This window comes from Podarcis muralis, chromosome 3, assembly GCF_964188315.1.
Source record: "Podarcis muralis chromosome 3, rPodMur119.hap1.1, whole genome shotgun sequence".
Classification (NCBI taxonomy): domain Eukaryota; kingdom Metazoa; phylum Chordata; class Lepidosauria; order Squamata; family Lacertidae; genus Podarcis; species Podarcis muralis.
Window position 1 is genome coordinate 19,531,997 of NC_135657.1, and position 15,619 is coordinate 19,547,615.

Consider the following 15,619-nt stretch of genomic DNA (forward strand, 5'->3'; position numbering starts at 1 on the left):
GCTCACTACGCCCTGTTTCCTCTTCAGCTTCTGACCCTTCCTCCTCCCAGTCTTCTCCCTCTGACCACTCATTGTCGTCTCACTACCACTCCTTGGGCTCTGAGCCTTCTTCCCTTGCGGGTTCCCCAGGTGGTTCCTCCCACAATTCCTCTGCGTCCAACCAGTCCATGACAGAAGGGCTGTACCACATGTTATTTTGGCACACCTGGATCGGATGCTTGCCACTCCCACATTCACAACAGGCTTCCACATCTCTGCTCTCAGCTCCACAGCTTCATAATAAGACAACTCCTCTTCCATGCTGCTGTTTCATCAGCCGGCCAGCCGCATCTACACGGCACACAAACCTGCACATTCAGTGAATTCCACAATAATCCTTGGCTTCAAACTCCACAGTGATGATGTGCCCTTTCCCTCCCTCTTGTCTCCTCAATCTCCCTTTCCCCTTTAAGAGCTCTCCCAATTCTTTGTCCTCCTCAGCGAAGCCTGTTCTGGCATCAGCTGAAAAGGGCATTCTAATGCAGGCTGAGCCAGCCCAGGGCAATTCAAGTACGGAAGGAAAAGCTGAATTAATGATTTAAAAAAAGAGATCACCCATGACAGGAGGAAAAAGAGACACAATGCATAATGTAGGGCTCATCCAGCACATACCTAGGCAAATCTGGGAGGCAGAGCTGGGGATCTCTGCAGATAAAGCAAACTAGGCTATAGGACGAGGGTGGGAAATCTCAGGCTTGGTTGGGTGGTGATGAATGAGTCCCCTCAGGTCTCTTTATGTGGCCCTCCTTCCTCAGGTTCCACCACTCACTATATGGACCCAGTTTGTTTTTAATTCCATATAATCATAGAATTGCAACAGTTGGAAGGGACTCAAAGGGTCATCTAGTTTAGCCCCCTGCAATGCAGGTATCTCAACTTAAAGCATCCATGACAGATGACCATCCAACTTCTGCTCAAAAACCTCCATGAAGTAGAGTCTCCCATTTCCTGAGGAAATCTGTCCCACTGCCAAACAGCTCTTACTGTCAGAAAGTTCTTCCTGGTGTTTCAGTTGGAATCTCCTTTCTTGTAACTTGACTCCATTGGTTCGATTCGAGCCCTACCCTCCGGAGCAGGAGAAAACAAGCTTGCTCCATCTTCCATGTGAGAGCCCTTGAGATATTTGAAGTCGGCTACCGTATCTCCTCTCAGTCACCTCTTTCCCAGGCTAAACATACCCAGCTCCTTCAACCGTTCCTCATAAGGCTTGGCTTCTAGACCCTTGATCACCCTAGTTGCCTTCCTCTGCACACGTTCCAGCTTGTCAATATCCTTCTTAAACTGTGGTGCTCAGAACTGGCCACAGTATTCCAGGTATTCCACAGTATTCTGAGCAAGTCAGAACAGAGTGGCAATATTAATAATGGTACTATTTGTTAACAGGGCCTAGAACTATCCTCCACCCTCCCTTCATAAAAAATTAGGCACCAGGACCTGCCCTATATCTTCTGCAGTCAAGACAGCTGCAAATAATTCCTATCACTTCTGCACAATCTTCCTGTTCTCCATTAGGAGAAACAGTGCAATTCTATATGACTGAATGAGAATGATACAGCCACGTGGATGGGACTCATCATACAAGTATTTCCCAATCAATGCATGACATTGGCACTGAACATGTGGCTGAACATGGGGAGAGGGACCCTAGCTTAGTGCTGAAGCACATGTGCTGCCCACAGAAGGTCCCAGGTCCAATCCTTGGTATCTCCAGCTAAAAAAGCTTAGGCAGCAGATGGTGCCATAGATCTCTCTCTAAGATCCCGGAGATCTGCTGCCAGTCTGAGCAGGCAATACTGGCCTAGACTGGCAAACAGCCTGATATAAGGCAACTTCCACCATACACCCAGCCCGTGTAGCATCCAGTCCGCAGTCCACAGAGAAGTGTCTCTTGCACCAATGAAGATGCACACAAAGGCCTGGAGGAGGGGTGGGAAACCTTTTTCTTTCGAGGGCCACATTTCCCCAAGGGTAATCTGTTGAGGGCCACATACCAGTGGTGGGTGGAGCCCAAACCCAAAGTGGTGACCAGCCTGCTTATCTCTTTCTCCTGGGAAGCCCCTTTTCTTTATTTCCCTCAAGAAGATCAAACCTATCTATTCTTAAGGAAATCAGCCCTGAGTGCTCACTGGAAGGACAGATAGTGAAGCTGAGGCTCCAATACTTTGGCCACCTCATGAGAAGAGAAGACTCCCTGGAAAAGACCCTGATGTTGGGAAAGATGGAGGGCACAAGGAGAAGGGGACGACAGAGGACGAGATGGTTGGATAGTGTTCTCGAAGCTACCAGCATGAGTTTGACCAAACTGCGGGAGGCAGTGGAAGACAGAAGTGCCTGGCGTGCTCTGGTCCAGGGGGTCACGAAGAGTCGGACACAACTAAACAACAAATTTCTCTTTCTGCCACCCCCTTCTACCCCTGGTTTCCCCTGCATGAAATTGGTTTGAAGACCACAAGTTGCCCATGTTGGATATTATTCTCTCTCTGTGTGTGTGAGAGAATCATTTGTTCCAGAAACAAGAGAAGAACAGAGGAGAAGTTTCAAGAAGCAGCTGAAGGCTGAGGTTCCTTTGTCTATGCAAGGACATTTTCTGTGGGAACTGTTCTTTGGACATGCGGCTTCAACCCTGAAGGAAGGAGCTGCGTTGAGATATAACTCTGCTATGTATGGATACTGGCACACACGCACAGCAAAAGAGATGCCAGACCCAATCCTTCTAAATAATCCATCAGAGTTTGATGGATTGATCCAACAGCCCATTCCTAGCCAAGGGACTGGATTTGATACTGCGGGGTGTGTGTTCATTTTGCTCGAGAGTTTTCTGCTCTCTGCAACCTCATTTCTTTCGCCTATTATTAATGACATCATCCATATAATTTACAGCCAGTCAGCTCCTTCACACAGGCCGCGCTGCTGTAGCAGCTACTAGAAAATGCAGAAAGATGTAACCAAGAATGCATCAACCTTTGGGGACCCTGGCTCTGCCGTGTCTCCTGTCCTTTGGGGAGCACTTCTTTATCTTTCCTTAACCTGAAATGATTCATAAATCATAACCCTTTATGCATCAAGAGGCATTCCTGAATTATATATAGCTCTGTTATTTTCTATTACATGCTGAAAAGAGAAAGGATGAGAGAGGGCGTGTGTGTCAAGTCAAAGCGAAGATAAAGAATTAAAAACTTCCTATAAATATTGCATGCTCCTTGATGGGATGGAGGCCCCGCTACCTACAACATTATGATATTAGAGAGCTGTAACGTATTTCACTGTAAAGTTCACTGGTGTGCATTAATCCTAGTAGCTCCTGAGCTCACCTCTACAAAATTGCAAGTAGTTAATGTCATAGCACATGCATGCTCATCGCTTGGAATCACAGAATTGCAGAGCTGGAAGAGACTCCAAGAGTCGTCTAGTCCAACGCCCTGCAATGCAGTTATCTCAACTAATAATAATAATAATAATAATAATTTATTTATACCCCGCCATCCCCAGCCACTCTGGGCGGCTTCCAACAAAACACTAAAATACAAAAACCTATTAAACATTAAAAGCTTCCCTAAACAGGGCTGCCTTCAGATGTCTTCTAAAAGTCTGGTAGTTGTTGTTCTCTTGGAAATCTGGTGGGAGGGCGTTCCACAGGGCGGATGCCACTACCGAGAAGGCCCTGTGCCTGGTTCCCTGTAACCTGGCTTCTCGCAGCGAGGTAACCACCAGAAGGCCCTCGGCGCTGGACCTCAGTGTCCAGGCAGAATGATGGGGTGGAGACGCTTCTTCAGGTATACTGGACTGAGGCCATTTAGGGCTTTAAAGGTCAACACCAACACTTTGAATTGTGCTCGGAAACGTACTGGGAGCCAGTGTAGGTCTTTCAAGACCGGTGTTATATGGTCTCGGTGGCCGCTCCCAGTCACCAGTCTAGCTGCCGCATTCTGGATTAGTTGTAGTTTCCAGGTCACCTTCAAACGTAGCCCCACATAGAGCGCATTGCAGTAGTCCAAGCAGGAGATAACTAGAGCATGCACCACTCTGGCGAGACAGTCCGCGGGAAGGTAGGGTCTCAGCCTGAGTACCAGATGGAGCTGGTAGACAGCTGCCCTGGACACAGACTTGACCTGTGCCTCTATGGACAGCTGTGAGTCCAGAATGACTCCCAGGCTGCACACCTGGTCCTTCAGGGGCACAGTTACCCCATTCAGGAGCAGGGAGACTAAAGCATCCCTGACAAATGGCCACCCAACCTCTGCTTAGAAACCTCCAAATGATGGCTGCAAAATGAGCAAATGTCCTGCATCACTAGCATCACTGACCCACCTAGAGCTATCTTCCACTACAACTGAGTGAAATAAGTTCGCAGGCTCAGCTGCCAGTTTCCAAGGGTAGAGATACCAAGAGGTGTAGCTGCAAGCGGGAGGCAGTTCTATAATAGCAGTGCAGCAACAGAATAGGCAACTTTACTTAAGGACAGGTCTGTGCTAAGGTAGAACTGCCCATGTCCTGGCTCCCATCCCAGAGGCGACAACGATGCGTAAGAAAGAGAGCTTAATTCAAGGCTTACACCAATTCAGGCCAGATCAAAGGTAGAGGCTGCCAATGCCATGTCTCAGTTCAATAACGGCATCAGGGTCTGAGACCAGACAAAAGCTGTGAAGTCACCTTGATACCTGGTCACTTTCTTCCTAGTGCTTCCTCATGAGACTCTCTCCTCCAACAAGACGGATGTAATAATAATAATAATAATAATAATAATAATAATAATAATAATAATAATAATATATTATTTATATCCCGCCCATTTGGTGGATATAAATAATAAAGTGATGCTATTATTATTATTATTATTATTATTATTATTATTATTATTATTATTATTGTATCTATAGCTAGATTATAGCTGTTGATCCTACTGAATAAGTGAATGGAGGAAAAGTACAACCTTGCCACATGCACACATTTCCTAAAGTCTGCCTGAATAACAACTGTGTTGACATTTGACCCATTATTATAATTTTACCGTGTGCAGCCAGGATACACCATTCTGCTGCTGGATCCAAATGACCTGGTTGCCCTGGAACAAGAGGAGTTTTTCCCCTGACCCCAGTTTTAATTCCCTTGCATTTGGATTCCGTTCAAAGCCTGTCTGAAAGGTCGCTGCTCCCGAAGTTGGCTTTTTAAACTAAAAATATTTTGAGATATTAGAAATACAGGAACATTCTTGGGATTCTTGTCCAGGCCTGTGAGCTAACTGAACAGAAGCCTGGTGGAGCCAGTGGGGAACTGAATGAATCATCCAAACAATATTCTTGCAATTCCCATTTAGGACTGCCAGGGTACTGTCTACGGTGATGAGCATTTGGCTTGGATGCAGCAGGCAATTGGGCCACTGCTCATTCCACTCCATTCCATTCTATTATTTGTGCCGCCCCCTCCCCAGCTCTGGCCCTGCTCTTAACCACAAGCCAGCAAAGGGACAGGTACCGTAGATGCTCGGTCTCTGCAGCGTAATATAGAATTTCAGAGCAAATGTGCATTTTGAGTTCCAGTCTCAGTGGGAATGCAGAGAATGCCCTTCGGAAAGCAGAAGCTTCTCTCCAGCCCCTCGCTGCCCTGGACACTTCCAGTTAAACATGTTCCCTGGGTTGCCACCTGTTATGTACTGAGTTGAATAGGATCCAAAAGGCAGCAGTCTGATTGGTCCTAGAACAATAGGATTCAGAATGCAGCAGTCTGATTGGTCCTAGAACAGTAGGGTCCAGAATGCAGCAGTCTGATTGGTCCACAGGAGCCACCCAATTCAGCTCCAGGTGGAAGTGAATCCACAACCTGATTGGCCTACAGGTGAACCCCGGAATTAGCCAATCACGTGGGGCCCATTGTGTAAATAATATATATAAAGCAGACATTCTTGGGGAACTTCCATTCCTCCTCACCACTATGAGCTGAACAAAGAGCATGAAATCCACTCTCGACTCCGAGTATATTTCACCACCCATTCCTGCTCCATACTTCATGTTAAATGAAGATAAACCAGACCGCAAATTTCAGCATGGGGTTTGCGCAATAAGCAGAGGGGAGAGAAGCACACGAGCATTTACAGTAATGTTGAATTGAGGTGCTTTGGTGGGGCCTGTGTGTTAGTAGCTAAATACGAGACGCTGCTGGTGGTTTTTGCTGTTAATTTAGCGTATCGCACACAGCTTTTCTTTTTATTCAAGCCTCAAGGTTGCCAGCTCTCGAAGGGCGAGGAGGATCGGTTTGCCAATGGGCACAGAATGTCCATTTAAGTTTTAGGAACTAAAAAGGGGAGACTTGAGCAAAGCAAGAGCGATCGGTGTTCTCTGATTCTGTATCCTGACTCTTTCCCCTTCGCCGGCCTCTCTCGGTGGACCCCCCCCCCCCGGGATTTTTGCTCTTACATATGCCATGTGCCTGCAGCACAATAGCGTGAAGCAGGTGAACCGCCGAGAATTCGGCCAGGAAGCATCATCAGATGGTGCAGTGGCTCAAGGGAGAAATTTCATTGCTTAGAATGGCCTGATGAACATGCTGCGGCCATATGCTGTGGCCTATGGGGTCATGGGCAAATGAGTGAGGAAAGCATCCATGAAGACCTAGGCAGTCATGTGCCCATCCCTCCTCAAGTTTTATAGGGAGAAGCACTGCAAGAAGAATAAAAATCTCAATACTGGGATTGGGACTAACACCACACAATCCCTGATCCCTGAAACACACTGAAACTCCCCTCTTATTTTCTCTGTTCTGGAGGCACTCAGCAGCTATAGTTCGCTGTTAGAAGGAGTGGTTCCTATAAAATTCAGGTACAGTGGTGCCCCGCAAGACGAATGCCTCGCAAGACGAAAAACTCGCTAGACGAAAGAGTTTTCCGTTTTTTGAGTTGTTCCGGAAGACGAATTTCCCTATGGGCTTGCTTCACAAGACGAAACGTCTTGCGAGTTCTTGTGAGTTTGTTTCCTTTTTCTTAAAGCTGCTAAGCCGCTAATAGCCGTGCTTCGCAAGATGAAAAAACCGCAAGACGAAGAGACTCGCGGAACAGATTAATTTCATCTTGCGAGGCACCACTGTGACTTCTTTGGGAAAGGACCAGACACTACAGAACTGAATACAAGTCACCCACAGAGAGGTAGATTTATGCCGTGACCATAGTTCCAAGATGGAACAAACTCAGAAGTATCAAACTGTCTTGTCAACAGCAACTGTACAACCTGTATTTTCATAGCGGAAAAGGTCTGCTATGCATTTGCATTTAATTCTGTGCATATGCTCAAGATTTGTTACAAGATAAATTAATCGTTCAGTTGTATTTACAACCTGGGAAGTATAAATATGAGGTGGAATGCAGAGAAAAATGCCCAACCTCAAGTTCTCCTGTTTCTAGTTTCTTCAGTGAGGGGCCTTAAAAATATGTTTGTAGGCATGAGGAATTCAAATCTGCTATTATTTTTGTGATTGGACAACCATTAGCTTGGCAAGTCTATGTTTGATGAAGAAGCACATAAACTGCTTTTGGAAAAACGAAAGAATTTTAACTTGACCTTCTGAAAATGTCAGGTAATGCCATAACAACAAAAACTATTACAGTGGTATCTTGGGTTACAAGTGCTTCAGGGTACATACTCCGCTAACCCAGAAATAGTACCTCGGGTTAAGAACTTTGCTTCAGGATGAGAACAGAAATCGCGTGGCAGCAGCGTGGCGGCAGCAGCGGGAGGCCCCATTAGCTAAAGTGGTGCTTCAGGTTAAGAACAGTTTCAGGTTAAGAATGGACCTCCGGAATGAATTAAGTTCTTAATCCAAGGTACCACTGTACTACAATTGCAAGTACTTGGCAATAATTTGTAATGATTTTTATGCAATTTTGCACATGTTTTACTTACACATGTCAGGGAACTGCCATCGGAAGGACAGGAGGTGGAAGGGCTCACAGAGGTTAGGAGAGATCTAGCAGCTGAAGAGGGAACCAGCAGGGGGAGAGAAGGAGCTCCGAGGGAAAGTGAGTTGGAGGGATGGCTCAGAGACACTTCCAGCGAAAACAGTGGGGAGGTTTCAGGACCTCCTATAGGGACACCCACTCCTCGCCGGAAACTGTCGCGCCGGGAGTCCAGAAGACGTGTTTCCGTCAAGGAGCTTTTATGTTGGAAGAGATTCCGTAAGCGCCCACTGTCGGATTCTGCTAGCGACTGACGGAGCCATGCTTGAGGGGCTCCGTCGTAGGCAGAGGTTTGCGGACTTGACCAAACTCTGAGGGACTAGGATTTTACGCACAAGCAGCTCATCATCCCATCACACAAGCAAAACTAAATAATATATTTTGAATTCCTAAGTTACAACTTTTAGCACCCCTCATTTTTGGAATTTGAAATTTGAAAATTCAACACACCCTAAACACCTGCGGCACAATCTGCTTGGCTAGCGTTCGAAACAGGGATTTCATTCACTGTGCAGTGGTAGGAAGATCTGAGTTTTAAATGTTTGCTTCTCGAATCAGCTAATCGGTCAGAACAGTTCTCTCGTCCTCTCTCTTTATTTGAGCATCCTTGGGGGTGAGAAAGTTGCAGAGAAATGCCACGGCGGGATCATGTCTCTGGACACAAGTGAGTTCAACTACTGTAGTTTCTAACATTATTGTTGGTGCAGTCTTGGGTGGGAGCGGCGGGAGTGGGCATAGATTAAATGAAATCAGGAAGAAAGTGTCAGTCAGAAAAGACACGGCTAGTACGATGGGACGCGGGTGGCGCTGTGGGTAAAAGCCTCAGTGCCTAGGGCTTGCCGATCGAAGGGTCGGCGGTTCGAATCCCCGCGGCGGGGTGCGCTCCCGTTGTTCGGTCCCAGCGCCTGCCAACCTAGCAGTTCGAAAGCACCCCCGGGTGCAAGTAGATAAATAGGGACCGCTTACTAGCGGGAAGGTAAACAGCGTTTCCGTGTGCGGCTCTGGCTCGCCAGAGCAGCGATGTCACGCTGGCCACGTGACCCAGAAGTGTCTCCGGACAGCGCTGGCCCCCGGCCTCTTGAGTGAGATGGGCGCACAACCCTAGAGTCTGTCAAGACTGGCCTGTACGGGCAGGGGTACCTTTACCTTTAGTACGATGAGGAAGCTGGAATGGCAGAAAAATTTGGAAATAGCCCTAAATTATTTTACTTCTCCAGTCCCTTTTGTACCTTATAAAAATGATTTCGGCATTACAACTAAAACTTCAATTCTATATACATAATTAGATATTTAGACAGGGATATATAGATGGATAGATATAGAGATATATATAAAAGAACAAAGGCACTTTTAGAAAATGCAATGGAAGAATAGATTCCTGCCAGAATTCAGACAGATAGATAGAAATGTTTCATGATCAGGATAAAATGAACCAAAGCCAATTAGTAAAGACAGACACTTCATCCTGCATTCAGATGCAGTTAGCCTGCCATTGTACCTATTTCTGCAGGCACAACACCTCAAGCATACGGAAACTAATTTGCAGAACTGCTCTGCCATTGCTCCTGGGATTCCTTTGTTGTTTGCAGCTAGGATGTTGCCCAGCCATAAGCTATGCTGTATTAATAGCCCGCTGAGAGTGAAGAGCAGATCTGGCTGCCAGTCTCACAAAACAGTGTGTGCCTTGCCTCAATCCGGTGATGATACCTGCCCCTTGCCCAGCCCCTTCACCAAAAAAAACCCCCTCACCACGGTGAAAGGATCTTCCTCTCTTTCTGCAGCCATGGGTGGTTCCCAACCACCACCAATAATTATGCAAGTGAAGGAGACCAGTCACTGAACAACAGGATTCACAGCCCAGATCTTTTGTAGGGACATTGCAAGGTCTGAAGCCTGTTCCGTTAGCATGACTTTTCATGCAGCATGTTTGGAATTATACTCCTGCGGAAGTACTGACCACTTTTAGTTAAATGACTTCGCAGTGCAATAGATTCAGGCATCTGTTGATAGGACTTGCGAATCTTGAGCAGCCTTGAAGCTGGCTTGAATCTCCTCTCCAGTATATTTTAAGCAGTACTTCAGAAAAATAAAATGAAATCAAATCAGAGTTTTTCTAAGAATCCACTCCACTAGCTGGATTCCGGAGCAGATTATGTGGCCTGATCAGTCAAACAGACTTCCGGAGTGGCTCAGAAACACTGTTATTCTACATTCAATTTGTTACTCATTTCCCATCAAAACTGTTGTCAAGGAATTCCCAGCAAGGAACCTTTCTCTCTCTCTCTCTCTCTCTCTCTCTCTCTCTCTCTCTCTCTCTCTGAGTCTACATCTGATGATCCCCAGGGGAGACTGTAAGCCTTTGCTATTTAATGAGGCCTTTGATTAATTCGTTTAGTTACCTTCGCTACCACAGAGGCAGGGAAGCTGTCAGGCACATGGCACCGAGCACACCGCATTGATCTATGCATCAGGACATCTCAATCAGTTGCGCCTTTAATGGGAACAAGGCAGCTACAGCTTAATTCCGCCGCTGAACATTTGCAGGAGGGTTGGTGCTAGCCTTCTAGCGAAGCACAGCCGGGCCTTGAACTGCCACTGAGATGAGCACACTTTCAGTTGACATAAGAAGAAAATAAGCACTGTGGAATGCAACCGATGACTTTTGCATTCTTGAGTGGCGGTAAGAAATGTTGCTACTTCTCAGTTGCTGAGCTGCTGTGCAGGGGAACCATTGCGACGCAGAGGAAAAGCGAAGTACAGTGCTACCTCTGGTTACGAACTTAATTTGTTCCGAAGGTCTGTCCTTAACCTGAAACCGTTCTTAACCTGAGGTACCACTTTAGCTAATGGGGCCTCCCGTTGCCGCTGCACCACCGGCGCACCATCTCTGTTCTCATTCTGAGGTAAAGTTCTTAACCCGAGGTACTACTTCCGGGTTAGCGGAGTCTGTATCCCAAAGTGTTTGTAACCCAAGGTACCACTGTACGTTGAAGCACGACGTGAGAGGTTAGAGTTTAAATTGTAATAAATTAGTAAATGGTAGGATTTTGGTTATTTGGTGGTACTGAAGGGAAGATTGGAGGCCAATGGAAAAGTACAGGCTAAGCTTTCTTTCCAAGCCAGCGGCTCACCTGGGATAGAGGCAATAACATGACAAAAGGCTGCACTGCTGTGGGGGACAAATCCCTCTTGAAAGGACCTTGCTGTAAGATCTGCACTCCCTCGTGTACATAAGTGAATACACCATATTTCTTAAAGCTACGACAGTCTCCACCCTGTCTCAATTCTCCAAAGGAGAGCAGACCCTGGGGGAGCTCATGGAACCCCCTGTCATATTACTGTGGCTCAACAGAGAGTGGGGGTGGCATCCAACTTCTTTTTCAATTGTTGTTGTTGTTTAGTTGTGTCTGATTCTTCGTGACCCCATGGACCAGAGCACGCCAGGCACTCCTGTCTTCCACTGCCTCCTGCAGTTTGGTCAAACTCATATTTGTAGCTTCGAGAACACTGTCCAACCATCTTGTCCTCTGTTGTCCCCATCTCCTTGTGCCCTCCATCTTTCCCAACATCAGGGTCTTTTCCAGGGTCTTCTCTTCTCATGAGGTGGCCAAAGTATTGGAGCCTCAGCTTCAGGATCTGTCCTTCCAGTGAGCACGCAGGGCTGATTGCCTTCAGAATGGATAGGTTTAATCTTCTTGCAGTCCATGGGACTCTCAAGAGTCTCCTCCAGCACCGTAATTCAAAAGCATAAATTCTTTGGCGATCAGCCTTCTTTTGGTCCAGCTTTCACTTCCATACATCACTACTGGGAAAACCATAGCTTTAACTATACGGACCTTTGTTGGCAAGGTGATGTCTCTGCTTTTTAAGATATTATCTGCTTTTTCAATATTATCCATCAAATACATATCCTCCAATATACCTCAGGCTAACTCCCTTTATCCTCAGAAAAACAATATAAAATAGGTTAGGGAGAGGGAGGCCAGCTCAGGGTCAGTTTCTAGGTTCAAATCCTTATTCTGTTGTTGTTTCTAAATTCATTTGAAGATCACAGGGTAGTTTACAATATAAAAACGCAAAAATGCATACCATAGTAAAAGGTAAAGGTACCCCTGCCTATTCGGGCCTGTCTTGCCAGACTCTAGGATTGTGCGCTCATCTCACTCTAGAGGCCGGGAGCCAGCGCTGTCCGCAGACACTTCCGGGTCACGTGGCCAGCGTGACAAAGCTGCATCTGGCGAGCCAGCGCAGCACACGGAAACGCCGTTTACCTTCCCGCTGGTAAGCGGTCCCTATTTATCTACTTGCACCCGGAGGTGCTTTCGAACTGCTAGGTTGGCAGGCGCTGGGACCGAACGACGGGAGCACACCCTGCCGCGGGGATTCGAACCGCCGACCATGCGATCGGCAAGTCCTAGGCGCTGAGGTTTTACCCACAGCGCCACCCGCATACCATAGTAACAACCAAAAACAATACCCCGCCACACACACAGCTTAAAAGGCCACAGATCGTCTAACTAGCCTGAATAATTTTGATTATTATTTGCAAGTAAGCGCCACTGTCATAGTGCTTGGGGACATGAGCTTGACAGCTGTGTTGCGGCTCTTTCCCCCTGAAGCCATTTCCCCGAGGGGCACAGAGGGGTGGAGCCTACTGGTCTAGTGGTATGGGCAATATGTGTGAGTTTCCTCAAGGGACCAGTATTTTATCTTATCAGCCAGGCCTGAAAAGGGCGAACGTTTTCCAGCGGGTTTAATTTAAGTACGCCTTGCAGCTCATAGACATGGTTCTCTGAGGCTAGCGTTCTGTTTTCGTAAACAGATTTGGAAAAGCAGGATTAAAAGGAAAGGAAGCACGGGACTCAAAAAACAAATCACAGCAATCTGCCCCATGGCATCCTAAGATACAGACACCTTCCAATTGCTTGTGACAGTTGCCACCAAGGACTTCCATCAACTTTGATTCTAGGGAGGCAATGAAGACCAAAGCTTCCTCTCAAAACTAAAAGCAGGAATGCTCTCTGCTGCAACTGTTTCATGAAGAGCCTCTCCAAAATATTCAGCAGGGCGTGTGATATAGACCCACGGTCTCAGAGTGCATGTTTTCCCCTGACCGTGCAGCTCCCAAACCACACACACAGACCATAAGTTAACACACTCTCAACAGTACAATGGCAAAATGCCATCAACAGGTCCTTTGAGAGATTATTTTTCTGGAGGATTCCCAGAAAATATAACCTCTGCTGTGCTCTATTCATGAGGTCTGCGGCGAATTTTCTAATACCTTCAATATTAATGAATTAACTTACTTCCTAAAATTAACGTATTGCTTCTTCAACCCCAGAGGTCCTCAGGGAAACAAACAATACACAGCTAGCTTGAGAATTTAGTGGAGTAGGAGAAGTCAATATTATTATTATTATTATTATTATTATTATTATTATTATTATTATCATCATCATCATCATCATCATCATTAAAAGCCTTCTACGCGTATATCAAGCGCTTCACAATTTATCTCCTATTCAGAGATCTGCACACTTATTTAAAGGACAATTAAAAAAAAAAATCCTTTGTGTACAGCTACAGTCATCTACACCACCCACAGAAGCTGTTATTTCGAATGCCCAGAGTTCCTTTCAGAAGGTACGTCATACATATAGAATTTTTCACTCTAGTACATTCTTTATGAATGAACCCCGGCTGCATCCCTGGCAGCGGGAGGAAGCTTATTTTTCTCAGAAGAAAGGTAAACAGCGAAGCACCTTTCCTGACACGTGCTCTCTCTCCCCCCACCCCACCCCCCCAGCCACTGAACAGGCTCCTGCAGAAACGAGCTGTCGCTTCTGTGGAGCTATTGTTATACCGCCTAGTTCCTCTGCATAAATGAGGTCAGTGGCTCCAAGTCACAAGGCGGACCATACCTCTAAGGAATAAAAGATGCACAGGCCTTAGCTGTAATGACATGGGGATTCAAGCACTGATGTGCGCTGGGAGCATCTGCAGAAGCTGGGGCATGTTGTGAACACATCTCAGGTGTTTCCTTCCTCTCTCTCTCTCTCTCTCTCTCTCTCTCTGTGTGTGTGTGTGTGTGTGCGCGCACATTAATTCATGGGCTAAATAATTCCCTTCCTGACGACTTTCCTGCTGTTATGCGCAGTCAAACACTGATTCATTTCCAGGGGAGCTGGGGGGCAGGAATACACCCCACTGTGGTTCCTTTATGACAGGGGTCAGCAAACTTTTTCAGTAAGGGGCCGGTCCACTGTCCCTCAGACCTTGGGGGGGGGGGGCGGACTATATTTTGAAGAATAAAATAATGAATGAATTCCTGTGCCCCACAAATAACACAGAGATGCATTTTAAATAAAAGCACACATTCTCCTCATGTAAAAACACCAGGCAGGCCCCACAAATAACCCAGAGATGCATTTTAAATAAAAGGACACATTCTACTAATGTAAAAACACGCTGATTCCTGGACTGTCTGCGGGCCAGGTTTAGAAGGCAATTGGGCCAGATCCAGCCCCCGGGCCTTAGTTTGCCTACCCATGCTTTATGATTTATACTTTAAGGCCGAGTTGGCCAACTTCCATGGGATCCATCTATTCCACAGACAGTAGATTCCCTCACAGATGGCCGGGCTATAATAAGGTTGGCATCACCTAACAGCAGGGGCTTCGCATTGATGGAGCACATGGATTCAGATGGCAAGATGTCATTGGTTTGAGCGGCAGAGGAACAAATGTGTTTCTTGGAAGCTCCTCTCAAGGAGCAGAGCAGCAGTGGTCTTTCACCTTCCCAGAATGCGCACGAGATGGCAAGACAATACAGTTCTTATACGAAATGCACTGGTACCTTTTGCCGTGACAGCTGTAATAGCCCCACTGTGTCAATCCATTACATATGTGCTTATAATGAACCCAAAGAGCAGTAGCGCTTTGCTGGTGGTGTCATGGTGCTGCATTGGATATTGTGACACACCAACGGATAAACAAAGTCATAGAATCTTAAGAGTTCAAAGGGACCCAAGGGTCATCTAGTCTGACCCCCTGCAATGCAGAAATCTCAGCAAAGCATCTGTGACAGATGGCCAGCCAACCTCTGCTTAAGAACCTCCAAGGAAGGAGAGTCCATAACCTCCTGAGGGAGACTGTCACCAGACCCAATCAGATTTAGGAACCGTGAGGGCAAAGGAGAGGAAAAATAGTTTTTAGGGAAGAACTGAAAACTGAATCGGAACTGACAATTTTTTTTTACAACCCACAACACAAACTGCAAACCAAGGCAAGAAGTTTCCGCTCAGCTTTAGTCCCCACCCCCATCTATCTCTCACTTGGTTCTCCCAAATATTTCATTTCATTTATCTTGTATTCTTTTCTTAAGAGTAAGTTGATAATTGGGTCTTCTTGTAACATAATGTATACACAGGAAATGCATATTTCCCACTATCAGAGAAATTCATTGTCCTGTGTTGCCTGCCTATAGGAGTGTTCCACATTCTTGGGTCCCCATATGCTGTTGGACTACAACTCCCATTACCCTTGGCCATTGGCTAAGCTGACTGGGGATGATGGGAACTGTGGTCCAACTGTACCTGGAGACCTAAGTCTGAAGAACACTAGGCTGCTAGCTAGG

The 15,619-nt window shown here is 46.4% G+C and overlaps 1 protein-coding gene across 1 annotated transcript in view; it reads right to left on the reverse strand.

Annotated features, from left to right (window-relative positions):
- TTC7A (tetratricopeptide repeat domain 7A) overlaps positions 1–15,619 on the reverse strand; it is a 182,695-nt gene that overhangs the window by 13,097 nt on the left and 153,979 nt on the right. The window lies entirely within an intron of this gene.